This window comes from Lytechinus variegatus, chromosome 4 (genome assembly GCF_018143015.1).
Source record: "Lytechinus variegatus isolate NC3 chromosome 4, Lvar_3.0, whole genome shotgun sequence".
Taxonomy (NCBI): domain Eukaryota; kingdom Metazoa; phylum Echinodermata; class Echinoidea; order Temnopleuroida; family Toxopneustidae; genus Lytechinus; species Lytechinus variegatus.
The window spans coordinates 31,781,703-31,797,377 of NC_054743.1; the positions used below are offsets into that span (position 1 = coordinate 31,781,703).

The window sequence follows — 15,675 nt, forward strand, 5'->3', positions numbered from 1 at the left end:
GGTGTTATACATGTATAAAAAGATTAGTTGTGAGCCAATGATTCTTTATTTGTAGTTCATAGACTTTAAAATCTTTATCAATACATAAAAGATTTTAGATCAGGTATCTCACACAGTATGTATGATCAAATCTATTAAAATATGATTGAATTTGAGTATCATTTAAAAATCAAATCGTACAAGAGTCCAGAGACCATTGAGTCTTGTTTCATCCTTTGATTTTTTTTAAAGTTTAATTTCACATTTTATGATATTACATGGCCTCTCGTTTTTTTTTTGTCTTCATAAAAGGCCCTTTGAACATATATCATACAGATTTGGTGCTTGCATGATATCTAACAGTTGGTTAGAGCTCATGTTTCGGACAAGATCGCAGATTCGAGTCCCGCTCATGCCGAAACGCATCTAACAAAAAATCTGATGCTATAGCGTTGTATGTTAGCGTGCCTCACCACTGTATTCAGTGCAGGTTTGAATGCAGTTGGAAAAAACACTCCGTCCATCGGAAAGGACGCAAATGTTGGTACCGTTTATAGGAGAGTCACAACCTATGCACGTAAAAACCAATACACTATTAGTCAAAGAGTAGGGTGTTCACCCGGTGCATTGCACCTGCCGGCCCCTGGTTCTACAATACTGCAAGAATCTTCAGGATTGAAGGAGGCAGTCAGTGTAGGTTGAAGAAGGTTGAAGAAGTTGAAGATATTTTGTTATGAAAATTTTAGCTAATTTCATGCTTAAAAAGTGATTATATACCCCCCTCAAAAAAAGAAGAAAAAGTTGGTATATATTAAGAAAAAATGTTGGGACCCTGAGCAACCCTCAAATTATTTTGATGTAAATTCACAAGCATGACTATTTCTGGACATACACTTGATTCCTTGATATTGCTATTATGTATTACAGGAAAAGTTACCAGCACTTTCGGGGTGATATATCCATGGACCTCCATGATATAACCGTAAGAGTGGTTTTAAAGTTATAACTGAATAAAGGAGCTGTTTGGAGATGTCAGATGAGACATCAAATGATGATTAATCTTCTCAACTTTCAGTTTCTCATCACTGTCTATGAGGCATTACCGTTTACAAAGTCAAATCCTGAGTTTCTATCAAATCTTAAAAAAGTCTTTAAGCATCATGAAACAATGGGCATCGAGGAATAATAGCGTGACCAAATGTCATGTATATTGGGCATGTGTTTTATTTTAAGATATGGATGTGTGAGCATATAGTATGTGACAGATCAATGATGTAAGATTAATCACGCAACAAAACAATAGTTCTTGATGATGAGGTGCAGATTCAGGAGACAGTGGCGGATCTAACTTTTTGCTAAGAGGGGGTGTGACAAGTTGGTTTGACCCAATAACCATGTACTACAATGTAATGCGTCCTTTACCCCCCCCCCCTGTAGATCTACTACTGTTCTGCTTACGCGACTCGCGTAAACAGGGGAGGGGTGATGATATCTTAGGTTAACCATCGTACCCAGCTTGAATCTGCTGCTACCTGAGTGGTACAAACGAGTCAAAGAGGGTATCATTCATTTATAAATGAATCCTAACCGACAGAAGCGAACATAATACTGGTTGCATGACGTCATGAGCATCGACGGTGCGGATTGGCGCATCAGCTTGCTCATGAACAATTAACATCTCCACCAGAACCAAAAGGTCTCAACACTGGGTGTATTTACTGGGTTAGATAGTATCCCGGGGTAGTCTTGTCTTAGTCCAAGTGTGGCTTGGTGATAGGCTAAGTCATGAGGTCTCGTCAAAGGGTTCAAACGAGAATATGGGTCAGGAGCTGCGCAGATGTTCAGGACACCATAAAGCTGGCCCATTTCCCTACTCTCCCTGATTCCACGATTTGATAACGTAAAATGTTTCGAGTATGAACTGTCCCCTGTGTTGCCAACTTCCAGTGCATGGCGATCGTCTCATCGATAAGAGTTTTATTTTCCTTACAATCTTTCCAATCTTTAGATCAACAACCACTCCAAGTTAAAATATATCATAAAACAAATTTATTTGATAAAAACAAAAAGCAAAACAAAACATTCCTGTTTGATGCCATGATATTTCAACATTATATCTGATTTTAGAATCCTAGATATTGAAACTATTCAGCAAAAAAGGGCTGGTCATGTGATTTTGGATGGCACATAGCCAAGCTTATATTGCCTTTTAAAGAAATGTTGCAGTCCCAAAATTCTGTTCCCAATCAAAGGAATGATTTCTATGCCAAAAAGAATATTGGATTCATTTGGAATGCGCTAAGATTACTAATGAAATGATTTATGTTTTTTGTTGACAAAGTGCATGAGAAAATGCAGGAAATAGAGAATGTACTTCCTCATTCCATGTTATACTTCTGATAAAATACTTCATGAAATGAAATATCTGCACTGAGATATGACATTTGAAATTGAAGAAGAAGATAATTTCAGCCTGTGGACATGTATTCAAGGTCATGGTTTGGATACCATTCCAAAATGAATTACCAAGCCAATGAAGAATCCAAGGGTCCCTAAATTGTGCTTACCCCAACTGAGGGTGAATAAAGGACTATGAAGGGGGGGTCAGGGTGGAGACATGGGGCACGTTTTAATGAAGATCGACAAGCCACCCCCCCCCCTGATAAACAAATAAATAAATCAATAAATAATACAAAAATAAGTTATTACTCAAAGTGAACAGTTAAAAAAGCTTACTTTGAGAAACAAAACAGGGGGAAAAGAAAGGGGAGGTTTGCTCACCCCTTGGATCCACTTCCCTAACCTTCACCTTCCCCTACCCCCTCCCCAACCATCACCTTCCTCAATACACAGATTGTCAGGTTTAGATTCCTATTATGATTGATGGAGTTTCTATGAGCGACATCTATCAAAGGTTTGTTTCTTGTCGTGATTAATAGATGTATTAATTACTTCCTGATTAAAAGTATGAATGCAAAATAAAGCTACGATCATGCTTGCGTTAGAAGTAGCAGTATCGTGTTGTTCTTTTAAAATGTAATACAATGGCTCGATCCAGCAAATTGACTAACTTTGTTGATGAAAAGAGACAAAAACGGGTATCGACATATGAAAAGAAGATTATAAGAGTGCAATACAGTGTTGTTTTCAAATTGACACATTAAAAAATTGAATGACATGAATGATTTATAGAAGCTACTTTTTAATAGCCCTATTCGTTAAACATATTATGTATATGAAACTTGCCCTTTTTGGCAACAAATACACTCTAAATTCCAAGAATTTAAAATAAATCCAGATTGGCTGTGAATATAGTGACTAGCCGAATTTTTAGTTTATTCAAATCTTAAGGATTAACTTTTAAATCTCAAAAGATTTAAATTTAAATCTTTTTAGATTTATATTTAAATCAGCAAGGTTTAAATATAAATCTAATAGTTGGCTGGTTACCATTCACAGCTGATCTAGATTAATTTAAATCCTTGGAATTTAGAGTGTGATATATACTAATTCAATACCATTCAGAGATCTTCATTCACAATCACAGATAAAGACTTTTTGATGATATCTAAATCTCAATGATCTAACAAAGAATCTCTATTTTTGTTTCTTTTTTGCAGCATCAGGAGGGAGCAACAGGGGCGATACGGCAAAGAAAAAGCGCAGCCTGAGTTTGAAAGGCATCCTGAAGGGTATAGGAGATCACTTCAGAGGACAGGGTGGCAGTGCCTCCAACTCACCACCTAAAGCAGAAGGGTCTGTGGATCACTCTGGTAAGCATCTCAAAGGATAAAACTCCAGCCTCTTGCCATTGTCAGTTAATGATAATAATAATGATAATAGTCTGTTCTTATATAGCGCATAACACTTTATGAAGAAACGTCTCTATGCACTTCCCAAGGACTTGTATATTATTACCCGGCTGTAGCTCAAGCAGCTAGCTTCCAGCGCTCTGCATTTCAAGGAATAAATTCCTGCCAGGTACCCATTAACCTCACCTGGGTTGAGTGCAGCACAGTGTGGATGAATTTCTTGCTGAAGGAAACTATGCCATGGCTGGTATTTGAACCCACGACCCCCTGTTTCAAAGTCCGGAGACTAATCCACTGGGCCACAATGCTCCAATCTTAGTCACACCAGTGGAACTGACTCCAGTGTGACCAAAGTTATTGTTTATAGCCAATCTCACAGCCCGGCTGTTGCTTGGTTTAGAGTCGATTCCATTGGCGAGACTGTAGTATCGGGTTAGGTAGCCTATAATTTATACGGAGGTGGCAGCTACATGTATATCATTGCTGTTACGATAAACATAAGTGATAACGTCTAATGATGAAGACTGCGAAAAGTGACTGCAAAGCAACTCCCACCTGTACACTCCTGTCTTGCTTATGCCGTTGTATTTTTTTTTTTTTTTGGGGGGGGAGGGTTGACCAGGATTCATTGTGTTTGGATATATATTATAGAAAGGTGGGGGGCACTACCCCTTGGTCCCCCACCGTATATGCCGCTTTACTGTAAGAAATAATCTGATCCGTAATCACACTCTGTGAGTTAGACTAGGGACTGATCCTTTTGGAATGAAGTGCTCATCCTATAGCTCTTTTTGCCCCCTTGAGGCAAACTGCCTTTTGAAGATAGTTTCACTCCAATAAGACCTTAAATCCACTCTCAAAAGATGTACAAGCTCACTTCAAAGGGACTGGTCCCTGGTCTCAGTCGTAGAGAAGTGTGATAGCTTTCAAATGAGGAAATAGCATTTTAGAGAGTTTTCAAGTTTTTTCATGAAATGTTTCTTTTTGCCTATGTTTCCCTTTCACTATTCCAACTATCATACTTTTCATTATGCAATCCTTGAAATGATTCCTTACAACCTGGACATGCTAAGTGATAGCAGAGATTGGATTGTACCTGTTTGATTACGGTGAGGCAGGGCCCCTTCTTCACTTCCTGTCGAGATTTCCAGGTTTACTTCCTGCCCTCCCAAGACATCTATTCCAACAAACCTTCGACACTGCTGCAATTCTTCATCTTTCCCAGCTCACTTTGTTCCTCATTCTCATATCCCTTATTCTATGATGGACCATTACAAGCCATTGGCAAGTATTTAATTAAAAATCTGGTTTAATGTTGTGGTTTAACTAGGAATAGCCAATATCGACGGGTATCTCAAAATGTGCAGCTTGAATTTATCAGCTTAACTGTCATTCAAATCATTGTGAACTGCCTGGGAATAAGACCTGAATACATTTTCTTTGCCATAATAGCAAAATGAAAAAGGACAGTAAACATGAAACATACAATATCTTTGAAATTTTGACATTTTGGCAACCCATGATTTTAGCACAGAGTTATACCATGGGCCAAGATAAACTGTACTTCAGAATAGTTGTCATTATGCTTTCCAGTATTTGAATATATTAGAAATACAATTTTTCCTGTTTTTATTCTATTTTGTACAAAATATTTTCATTCAATGTGCTACATATCGTAGATTGGAAGAAGATAAATGTTTCATTAATTTGAATTAAAGGAGAATGAAACCTTTGGAACAAAATAGCTTGTGTGAAAACAGAAAAATCAAAGAAACAGATCAACGAAAGTTTGAGAAAAATCTGACAAATAATGAGAAAGTAATGAGCATTTGAATATTGCGATCACTAATGCTATGGAAATCCTCAAATTGACAATGCGACAAATATGTGTGATGTCACTTGTGAACAACTCTCCCCATTACTTTAGTATGTATTTCACTTAAATTGCCTCTTTTATCACATCTATCAGTAGATCACGTGTTCTTTCTATTTAGGAGGGCATTTAATACACATTTTTATAGGATAAACCATGGAGAAAAAGTTTGTATCACCATAAGTTAAAGCCAAAAGAGACAGTTTGAGGGCATTTTATAGTCCATCAAAAGGAAAGTTGTTCATATGTGACATCACACATCCTTGTCGCATTGCCAATGGGAGGATCTCCATAGCATCAGTGATTGCAATATTCAAATGCTCATAACTTTCTCATTGTTTGTCTGATTTTTCTCAAACTGTTCTTATTCTTTGATTTTTCTGTTTCGACACAAGCCTACTTGTTCCAAAGGTTTCATTTTCCTTTAAAACTTCCATCATCATTGTTATGGCTGTCCAAAATCATCCTTTTCTGGCCTCAAATTCTTGGCAAAGTGAAAGCTTTGCATCAGGGAGATTTTAGCAAGCCTAAACTGTGATATAAAGAAAATTAAAGTTACCCTTTTCTGTTATGAATAGAGATCCTAAAATATGGAATTATGAATTAAGAGCCCTATTCTAAGTGGACCGTATGGATTGTGTATGCAAGACTGTTACCCCACCCCCTTCCCTCAGATTCCCTCGAATGGTTATGTCCTCAGTGACTTTGTGTAGTTATCCCCCTCTGCCCCTTCTGGCTCCCTCCCCCTCGGCTGAACACATGCTTTAAGATGTCTTTTCATAAGTTATATACTTCAATGAAAGTAAAATAAAAACAATCAAAGCAAATATACTTTATGGATGGCCATAACCCTTTCTAGCCGTTGTTCCTGTCACTTTTGCAAGCTTCCTTACATTGACCTCCTTTTCTTCACCCCTTTCACCAGTTTTATGAGTAATGTATCCCTTTTTCCAGATCTTTAAAGAGTAATCCTGGAGCTCTTTAAGAAAAGCATTGAATTATATCCTTTTTGACATTCTAAAGGTTTAACATGATTGAGATTGTAGAAAATGCTTCATATAGAGCAATAAGAATCAAAACGTATTGGTCAATCCCCTCTCACCCCCCCCCAAAAAAAAACACTTTGAAAATCATGAACTATTCTCCTTTGTTTGAACATGTTCTGAAGAAAAGGGTTTGATCACAGAAAAAAATGTGAAAAAAGCAAAATCTTTGCCTAGAGAAGGGATTGAAAAACAATACTTTGCAAAACTACAAGCAAACTAAAACAAATGTTTGTCATTTTGAGAAACTATTAGCCCAAGAAAGATGTTTGAATAATAATTATTGTATTAAAAAAAATGATGGTATAACAAAAAAGATATCTTGAACATCGCCTTTTTTTGACAGCTTCAAAGCCATTGTCAGAGTCAAGGCTGATGTATCTGTAAGGCCGAGAACCTTTCTATAGGTCTTGCATTGGCCGGCCATTTGACAAAGCGCAAATTGAATTGCTGAACCTATTTCTTCAAACAATGAGGGTGATGCATTCCCTCTTTTTTGTGTGCCCCTTTCCTTTATGTTGTTATTTTAAAGGCATTTTTGGTGCCCCCAAAGTCTGAATTCACCGGTAGTCTGATCTGGTCGATTGCGTTATCTCCAATATCCTATTTCTACCCCCTATAGAACTACTAAGTCAATTAATGCCTCCCAAGTTGTACTTTTATTCTTTCCTTCTTGACTTCTTGCCAATTATTGCCTTCTTAGATTATGAATTATATGAAATATTGCACGAGAAGGACGCAACACAATAACCGAGTCACAATTTAGGTGTCACTTTATGTAAATTTAGATATCTGACCACTCTGTTTTGTTGCATCAACTCATAATATGAGTTTTATACTGCTATAAGGAGAAAAAAGTGGAGCACAATCAGGAGGGAAAATTTAATTTATACAAAATAATTTGTCGCTGTTTCTTGTGTCAAATTCAGCCTTTATTGTCTCTCAAAAGGTGTGTTCAGACTGACTCCATCATTAGAATGTCCATTGAATTATGAGAACTTGTTAAGGATCAATAATTATTTTCCGTTTCATGAACGGACTTGTCAGACATTTTATCCAACAAGTCCTGTTTTATCTGCCAAGTTACTATAGTGACAGTGCTTTTCAGCCAATCAAAATCTGGGAAAATTGTCAGATCTGACAACTTGTCAGACAAAAATGTTGATGAAACGCTCCAATGCATTCTCAAACTTCAAGGGGGAGGGCTTCATTGTAAAACAGTTTTCATAACTGAACTGATCTAGCCTCCAGCTTATTTTATTATTTGTAATAAATAAAACATGAATAAATAAGTAATAAAATAAGGTGGTCTGAATACGTCTGAGAACCAATTCTAGTAAGATTTTATATTCAACCTGAAAATTGTATATAGCTCACAGACACTGTGGTAAAAATAGAGCATGTCACGCTTAAAAGACAGGTCCACCCCCAACAGAAAATTGATTTGAATAAAAAGAGAAAAATCCAAGAAGCATGACATTGAAATTTCATCAAAATCAGATGTAAAATAAGAAATTTCACCAAACAGTTCTATCCACATCCTGGTCAGAAAGCAAAACAGTTATATCCACAACAACTTTGTGACATGCAAATGAGAGTTTCTGTAATGCCCCTCCCTCACTATTCCTTTTATTTTGTTATATGACACATTGTTTGATTGGCCGATATGGCCTTTTAGCATCCAAGATAAAATCATACATTTAACAAGATTTAACATGATAAAACAATATTTTAAAATATTATAAAGAGGCAAATATTAAATTTTCTCCCCATTGTCCTGTGAAACAAAGATTTTTTTCCCTCCCTGAACATGTGGTATTCCCATTGCTTTATCATTTTATGGTTCAGTCAAGTTGGTCCGAATTGTCAAATCTGTAAAAATTGAAAAATTGTAATTCAAACAATGAAAAACAAAAGAAATAGTCAGTGAGGACATCACAGACTCTCTCATTTGCATGTCACAGAGTTGTTGTGCATATAATGGTTTTGTGAAAAAAATAAGCAAAATTTCAAAATTGTAACAAAATTTGACAATTTTATGATGACATTTTTCAAATTTTGCTTAATTTCACAAAACAGTTATATTCACATCCTGGTCGGATGTGAATATATTTTACATCCGATTTTGATGAAATTTTCAGCATTATACTTGTTTGATTTTTTTTCTTTATTGATCAAAATCAACATTATTCTTCGATGGACTTGACCTTTAGAATTGACTTGATGCATAAAGTATCCCAACAAATTTCTGTTTTCCTTTAATTATGCTCAATACAACTACGATTATGACAAATCAGTACTAGAACAACAGGCATTGGTCAAACTTATCATTTATTTTGCTGTTTGGTTGCAGTGCTGTATCATACTGGTGGGTGAGTGCATACTAAACAATGATTGGATCTCAGCCCAAGTTTCACAAATGAATAAAAATTAGATTTAGAGTGAATGATAAAGTAATATGTAACCCATTAGTGTTAATAAGTTTCAAGCCCCTGACAAAAGGAAATGCATTGTATTTTGATATAAAACATGGAGTTCAGAATGTTTAACCAAGATAATATAATTATTAAACTTGTTAAAGCATAAATCATGTAAAAGTGGGTCCATAAAAGCTAGACAATTGATATTAAAGAGTTATGGATTTATTGCACTACATTTTTGCTTATCAGCTATCTTTCATTCTTTTTACCCATTAGGCCTATACTGATTCATTATTTTCTCAGAGAAATCATCATATCTGAATTATGATAAATTGACCAGGCATTTTCTATTATAGGTACCCTTGTGATTTGTGACAATAATCCCTCAGTGTTCCCCAGTATTTCTCCAACAGATAACCAATACCTTACCAATTATGAACAATGAAATGAGGAAATTAAGCAGGTCACTCACTTCCCCTTACCCCCTGATCCATGGCTCCTTTAATTCCTCAGTCCCACCCTATTGTTTTAATGCGATGCCAACAGGATCATTTCCCAATTAAGATCTGAGGAAGCTTTTTCAGAGAGCGTAGCAGTCTCTGCGCATCTGTTCGTCTACTGACAGGCACGATAATGTAGGTGCACAAAACTTGGATTGTAAGAATTATCCTATGATAAGCCCTTTTAATAGACAGGAGTAGTGTGGTGAGGATTCTTTGTTTATAATTTATAACTTAATAATGCTGGAAAAGCCAGCTACAGCTAAACTTAAAGCCAGGGTAATCATAATTTCTGCCTAACCAAATAGGCACCTAGGTAGAGTACATTATGTATGTTTTTGTTATAATGAATGTTATTGTAAGTATGGTCAGGTAGTAAAAAAAAAAAAGAACTATGTGCAAATCGAAAATGTAAAATGTAAAGATGAATTAAATTATAAATTTCAATTCAAATTTCAATTCTGCATGTTCAGTTAGTAAACAATGAACCATGTGCGAGTTAAAAATATGAAATGAAATTGTAAAATTGAATTTCTTTTCTTTTTAATTCAGATTTGTGTGAGAGAGAGAAACAGAAAAACCCGCCACAAACAAAAAGTTTTTTTTCTTCAATCCAACGCATGGTTGTGAAGCCTAACCATGACAGTTTCACTCGCACTAGCTCTTGGTAGACACACACACACAAAAATTCTCTGCAAGTATTTAAAAAAAGTCATGGATATTGAGGACACCTTTTCAAATAAGTCGAAGACTTGAATTTCAATCGGCTGACCTTGTTGGAGGATGACGTAGATTGTGTGAGGAGATCTTTAGCCCATTTCCCATTAAGGAAATGGCATTGATTATCTGTTTAAGGAGTCCATTGCTCGGGACTCGTTATCGTCATCGTATACTTGTTCTCAAAGAAAATTGGTTGCACTGGAAGTGTTGATGTATGTGACAGAAATAATTTGAGTGACACTAGCTCAATCATTTGTGACGTTTGAGTTTCAGATTTTAAGTGATGACATCACAAAAAATATCTTTTTGCATTTCAGCTTTTTTATGCTTTATTTCTGTGTGACATGATGAAAACCCCCACATCCCAAATTTGGTGGGAATCGGTTCATGGGGGCCTTAGATATGACCTCATAAATACATAATTAGCCCGGGAATTAGCCCCATTAAAGTCAATGTATCATTTGCCTGGTTCCTCAAATTTAGAACCAGACATATGATACATTGATTTCAGTGGGGCTACATTAATTATGTATTCATGAGGTTATACCTTTCATGTTCAACCTAAATATGATATCAAAAACTACACAATACACTTAAAAAGGAAAATTTATGACATCATACTTAGGCACTCTATTGTACTGCATTTTGTTTGAAAATCTTCAGAATTTTTTCTCACGTCTGTTTTTAGTGCTAATCTGCATTTGATGATGCTGGCTAATAGAGAAAAATCTCACCTAGGACTGTTTTGAGAAAAGATATTTTACATTGTTGAATTCTAAAAATTATCTTTTTCTATTTTTTTTTTTTGGGGGGGGGGGGGGTGGTTGTATCATCTAACCACAGAAGGTCTGTTCAGGGAGTTTGAAGGTCTACTCCCAACACCCTTGTATGTGCAAGTTCTTGTACTGTTCCTCATTAAGAATCTGTATGATTCATTGAAAATGAACTGTTTTTAATTATTGTTCAGCATATTGATCAGCTAAAGATTGTGCTGCTGATTTCTGGACTTAATAGCTTTAATCCACAATCACAAACCCTCATTAAGTATCACAAAATGGAAATCGGGTACAAGCTGTCTTCATGAAAGTGCATTACACTCTCTTTGATTAAAAGTCCAGAGCTGCCAAGGAGTACAGATTTTCTGTATTTATTACTGAAAAATTAGAAGAATACTGATGGTGTCATGCAAAATACTGATTTCTAAGGTTCCACTTTTATATGTTGTCCTTTGGTATTTCTTTAAAAATAGTGATTTCCTCACCAAAATATTGATTTTCAGTTTTTATAATACTGAAATGTTTTTTGTTCAGGTTGGCAACTCTGAAAGTGTATATTGCTTATCCATATTCACACTGAAATGAGCTTAGATAATTTATTTTTTTGCATTTGTCTGATTAAAATCAATACATCTTTTGTAGTGTTTGGCCCATTGCATTTTTTTCCAATAGAATAATAAAAGCCAGATCTATATCATGCTTCTTCAGAGGAAATAATGAGCAAATCTCCTTACCCTGGCTTTGGCTTGAGCTGCTGCTTCATCAGCAGGGCTAAGTGCATTCAAGGAATTGAAAATCTTACTGAGGACAGATTCACCTTACCTGGGTTGAGTGCAGCGCAATGTTCTATCACTTCCTCAGTATAAGACTGTATACCCTGGACATTGTTCACTTTGATGTGATAGTTCCATCACCCATTAACCATTGGTAATTACCTACAGACATCTATGAGCACACCCCTCAAAGTGTGCTAAGTTTGAACTACGAAAGGCACTCTGCCAGGTAGCGTTGATCAGGTTTGCCCTGTTCTCACTTTAAAGATATGACAGGCTAGACCCTGCTTTCTTATCAATGCGAACAGGGTATATTATAACGAGTGACACACCAGCATATGGTCAGTTGGTTACACTTTTTGTAGTCAAACCAAAATCCAAATTTCTTGAAGAGGATTAAATAGATGAGGAGGGAGCACGAGTCAAATTAAGACTTAGTCTTTGCCTTTAATTCATCCGTGGGGTTATTATGATTAATATGTAATTGACACCTTGTCTTGTATCTTTGATACCTGGTATGACATGTGTTTACCAAGGGTCCAAAATAATTAATCTTGTTATTTACATGGTTCTAAAATAGCGTTTATAATCTATGGGTTTTGTCAGCTGTACACGGAATAAAGTGACAGCCAGCAGGTATTGTCCACTTTTGATTAATTTTTCTAAAGAAGGGAAAATATCCTACTCGTTCACTTTGGCTCCTAACATCATAGTATATGAAACACTCCCTCCCCTGCCAACCCCACATCGCGTTCCAGAGTGTCAAGGAACGATTGTGCAAACAATGATAACCATGACAGTATCAAATCACATGAAGTACCTGATTGATTAACATGGACATACTGTAACTTTCGTATTTTATAATTGCCTTGCTTCCATTACTCTACAGTGCTTCATAACTGGAGAATTACATAATCATACAGCTAAATATAAATTCCATGTCATTTGAAATTTTCGTTCACTAAAAATCTGTCATTTTATTAATGAGAATTTTGAAAATGTTGTTTCTTTTCAGATGAATGGCTGGCAGTGAATTGCAATCTTACGTGTGAGGAGTTGGCTAACATCATGACGGAGTTCAAGGGAGGTCAAATAGGAGAAGACGAACTTTGGAATAGGGTGAGTCAAACATTTAACGCTTTATTAGCTTTGGTCAACTGCTAGCATGAGCATTGGAGTATGGCCATGATCATCCACTCATCGGTTCTATGGTCAGGAAGTGGCGCAAATCCTCAGATCTTGCCCAAAGTCAAAGGCGAGGTTTTGTACTTGAATCATTTTGCATTATTTTATAGAACAAGTAGCAATAGAGGAACAATTTGAAAATAAGAAGACAGATACATGTTATACATTGGATGGCAAATAATAAAATAGAGCCCAAGACAAGCCTGCATTACTGACTCAAGCTGGTCAGATGATGAAGAGTTCTTTGGCACAATTGGTGACACATGTGATGCAACTAGAAATGGTGACCTGGCTCGGGCACTTAACTGACTGGTTTATGACCCCCCCCCTCAGGAAAATGTCAAAGGCCTCTTACTTCACATGGCTCAGCTCTTGTAACCACATGGACAAGGTTTCCTGGAATCCTGCAGCTTTCACTGTACGATAATTAGTCTTCTAATTGCTAGTCTCTGGTTAGTTTAATGTAATGTGGAGATTCACATACACACAGGGGCACTGCTAAAGGGGGCAGGGGGCAACCTCAACTATGATATTTTAAATTAAATTGGAGAAGAGAAATAGGACAAAAGGGAGTAAATACTGGAAGAGCAGGAAGAAAGGGAATAAGAAAGAAAAGAAATGAGAGGTATGGGTAATGTAACTCTTGTTTATGAAGAAGAGAGGAATTAAGAAATAGAAAAATGAGCAAGGGCTCTGTTTGGACATCCATGGTCAGATGACCAAAGCTGAACCTGTAGGGGAATACCCAAAAGATTCTTGACACAAGTTTGTGATGATTTATTGAAAATTATCAAGGGAATTATTAAGTACATCCGGTAATTACTGAATACGTAAGGTTTTACTTGACACTCTGAAAGCTAATGAGAATTCAGCACCTACTCGTCGGCGGCACAATGGAGGTTAAGTATACAGGGCATTGACTTGTGTTTCCATGAAATCATCGACTACATCGGAGGTAAAGAGTCTTGCCCTTGTTGAGAAGAAGTGCTTGAGGATATCGTGAGAATAGGATGCTAGCGAGCAGGAGAAGGGGAAACCCCTAGCTTCCTGTGGATAAATGTTAGCCCTCTCACTTTCCCCCTCGGTGATGACATCCACATCCAGGAAGGAATTTTCACTGACTAATGTTTCTTCGCCTCACGAAGTGCATATTCATTAGGAGGATGCTCATTTTCTTGGCAGATTTTTTACTCTTGTTTCCACTTAGAGTGCAGGGGGTTTGGAGAGCTTGCGTGTCAAATGGAAACATTGTCATGTTCCCTAGATTAATCTGACTTTCAGATTCCTCTTGTTGGTGATTAATGTATCGTTGTACAGTATCTTTTCCTCGATCTTTCTGTTACCTCTCTCTTTTCTGGTTTTTCTTCTTTCAAAGTCATGATTGATTGAATGCCAAATTTCTTTCAGTCACTTTGAGTCTTTTCTTTCATGGCTTGTGCAATTTATTAGTGTTTCCTTCTATTTCTAAATTCAGACTGACTCAACCCCCCCCCCCCCCCCCGCCTCTTGTTTCTTAATCCCTTCTTGTATTTTTATGTTCACCTCTTTTACACATTTTACACATCTCAGGTACACAACCTATGGGTTCCATTCTCTTCTCATTTATTGTATGAGTTAGCTCCAGAAGGAGAAGTCTAACTTGTGTAATTAATGTGAGTTGCTATCGCACCCAGCTCTTTCCAAGGTTCCATTACATTTGCTCCGGTGACAATTGCTCCACTGCAAATTGCACACACCAATGGAATGACCAACTTTAGCACTGGATTTAACACTTATACCTTATCCTAAACCAAACATAAAACACTATTGATACCGTAACCCAATATTGTATATGAAATAAAGCCCGGGGCAAATGTTTTGTGACCCTTTCTACACCGTACTCTATGGTAAATTGCCAATTCGTCCACTGCCAACTCTTCCACTCACCACATGGTCTACTTTCATTTAGTCCATCAACATTTCGTCTAACAACCATTTGGTCCAATCATCACTTTGTCTAATCACCATTTCGTCTATGACCATTTCGTCTCATAACCAGTTGGTCTAATATCCATTTAATTTCTATTCATTTTGCACAATTTAACACTTAGTCCAATTAGGCCAAATGGTATAATGACTAAATGGCTATTGGACCAACTGGTTATCATACGGAATGGCATTAGACTAAATGAAAGTAGACCATGTGATGAGTGAACGAACTGATGGTAGACCAAATGATAGTAGATGAGTGGATGAATTGGCATGAGACGAATTGGAAATAAACCTTGTCTTCTACACCTCACTCCTCCATGTAGGTTCCTCCATTGCAAAGTATGTTAGTGCCTGTGTTTATCAGCAGGGATAGGGTGTGTGTGTGTGTGTGGGGGGGGGGGGTGGTAAGGCCCTTAATGCTCCTTAAGGTATGATCAGTCATTAGTATTCCTAGTGATTCAGTCACATAATAAAATAACAACACTAAAATGTATAGAAAGGGTTCTTACACAAAAAAGGGGACTCCAATTACTCATAGAAAAATCAGACAAGCAACAAATAAAGTCCCAGTGAATCTGCGCCTGGTTGAGAAGGAACTCGTGAATTTTAACCTATATTATTGA

At 36.7% G+C, this 15,675-nt stretch overlaps 1 pseudogene; it reads left to right on the top strand.

Annotated features, from left to right (window-relative positions):
• LOC121413848 overlaps positions 1–15,675 on the top strand; it is a 76,633-nt pseudogene that overhangs the window by 30,306 nt on the left and 30,652 nt on the right.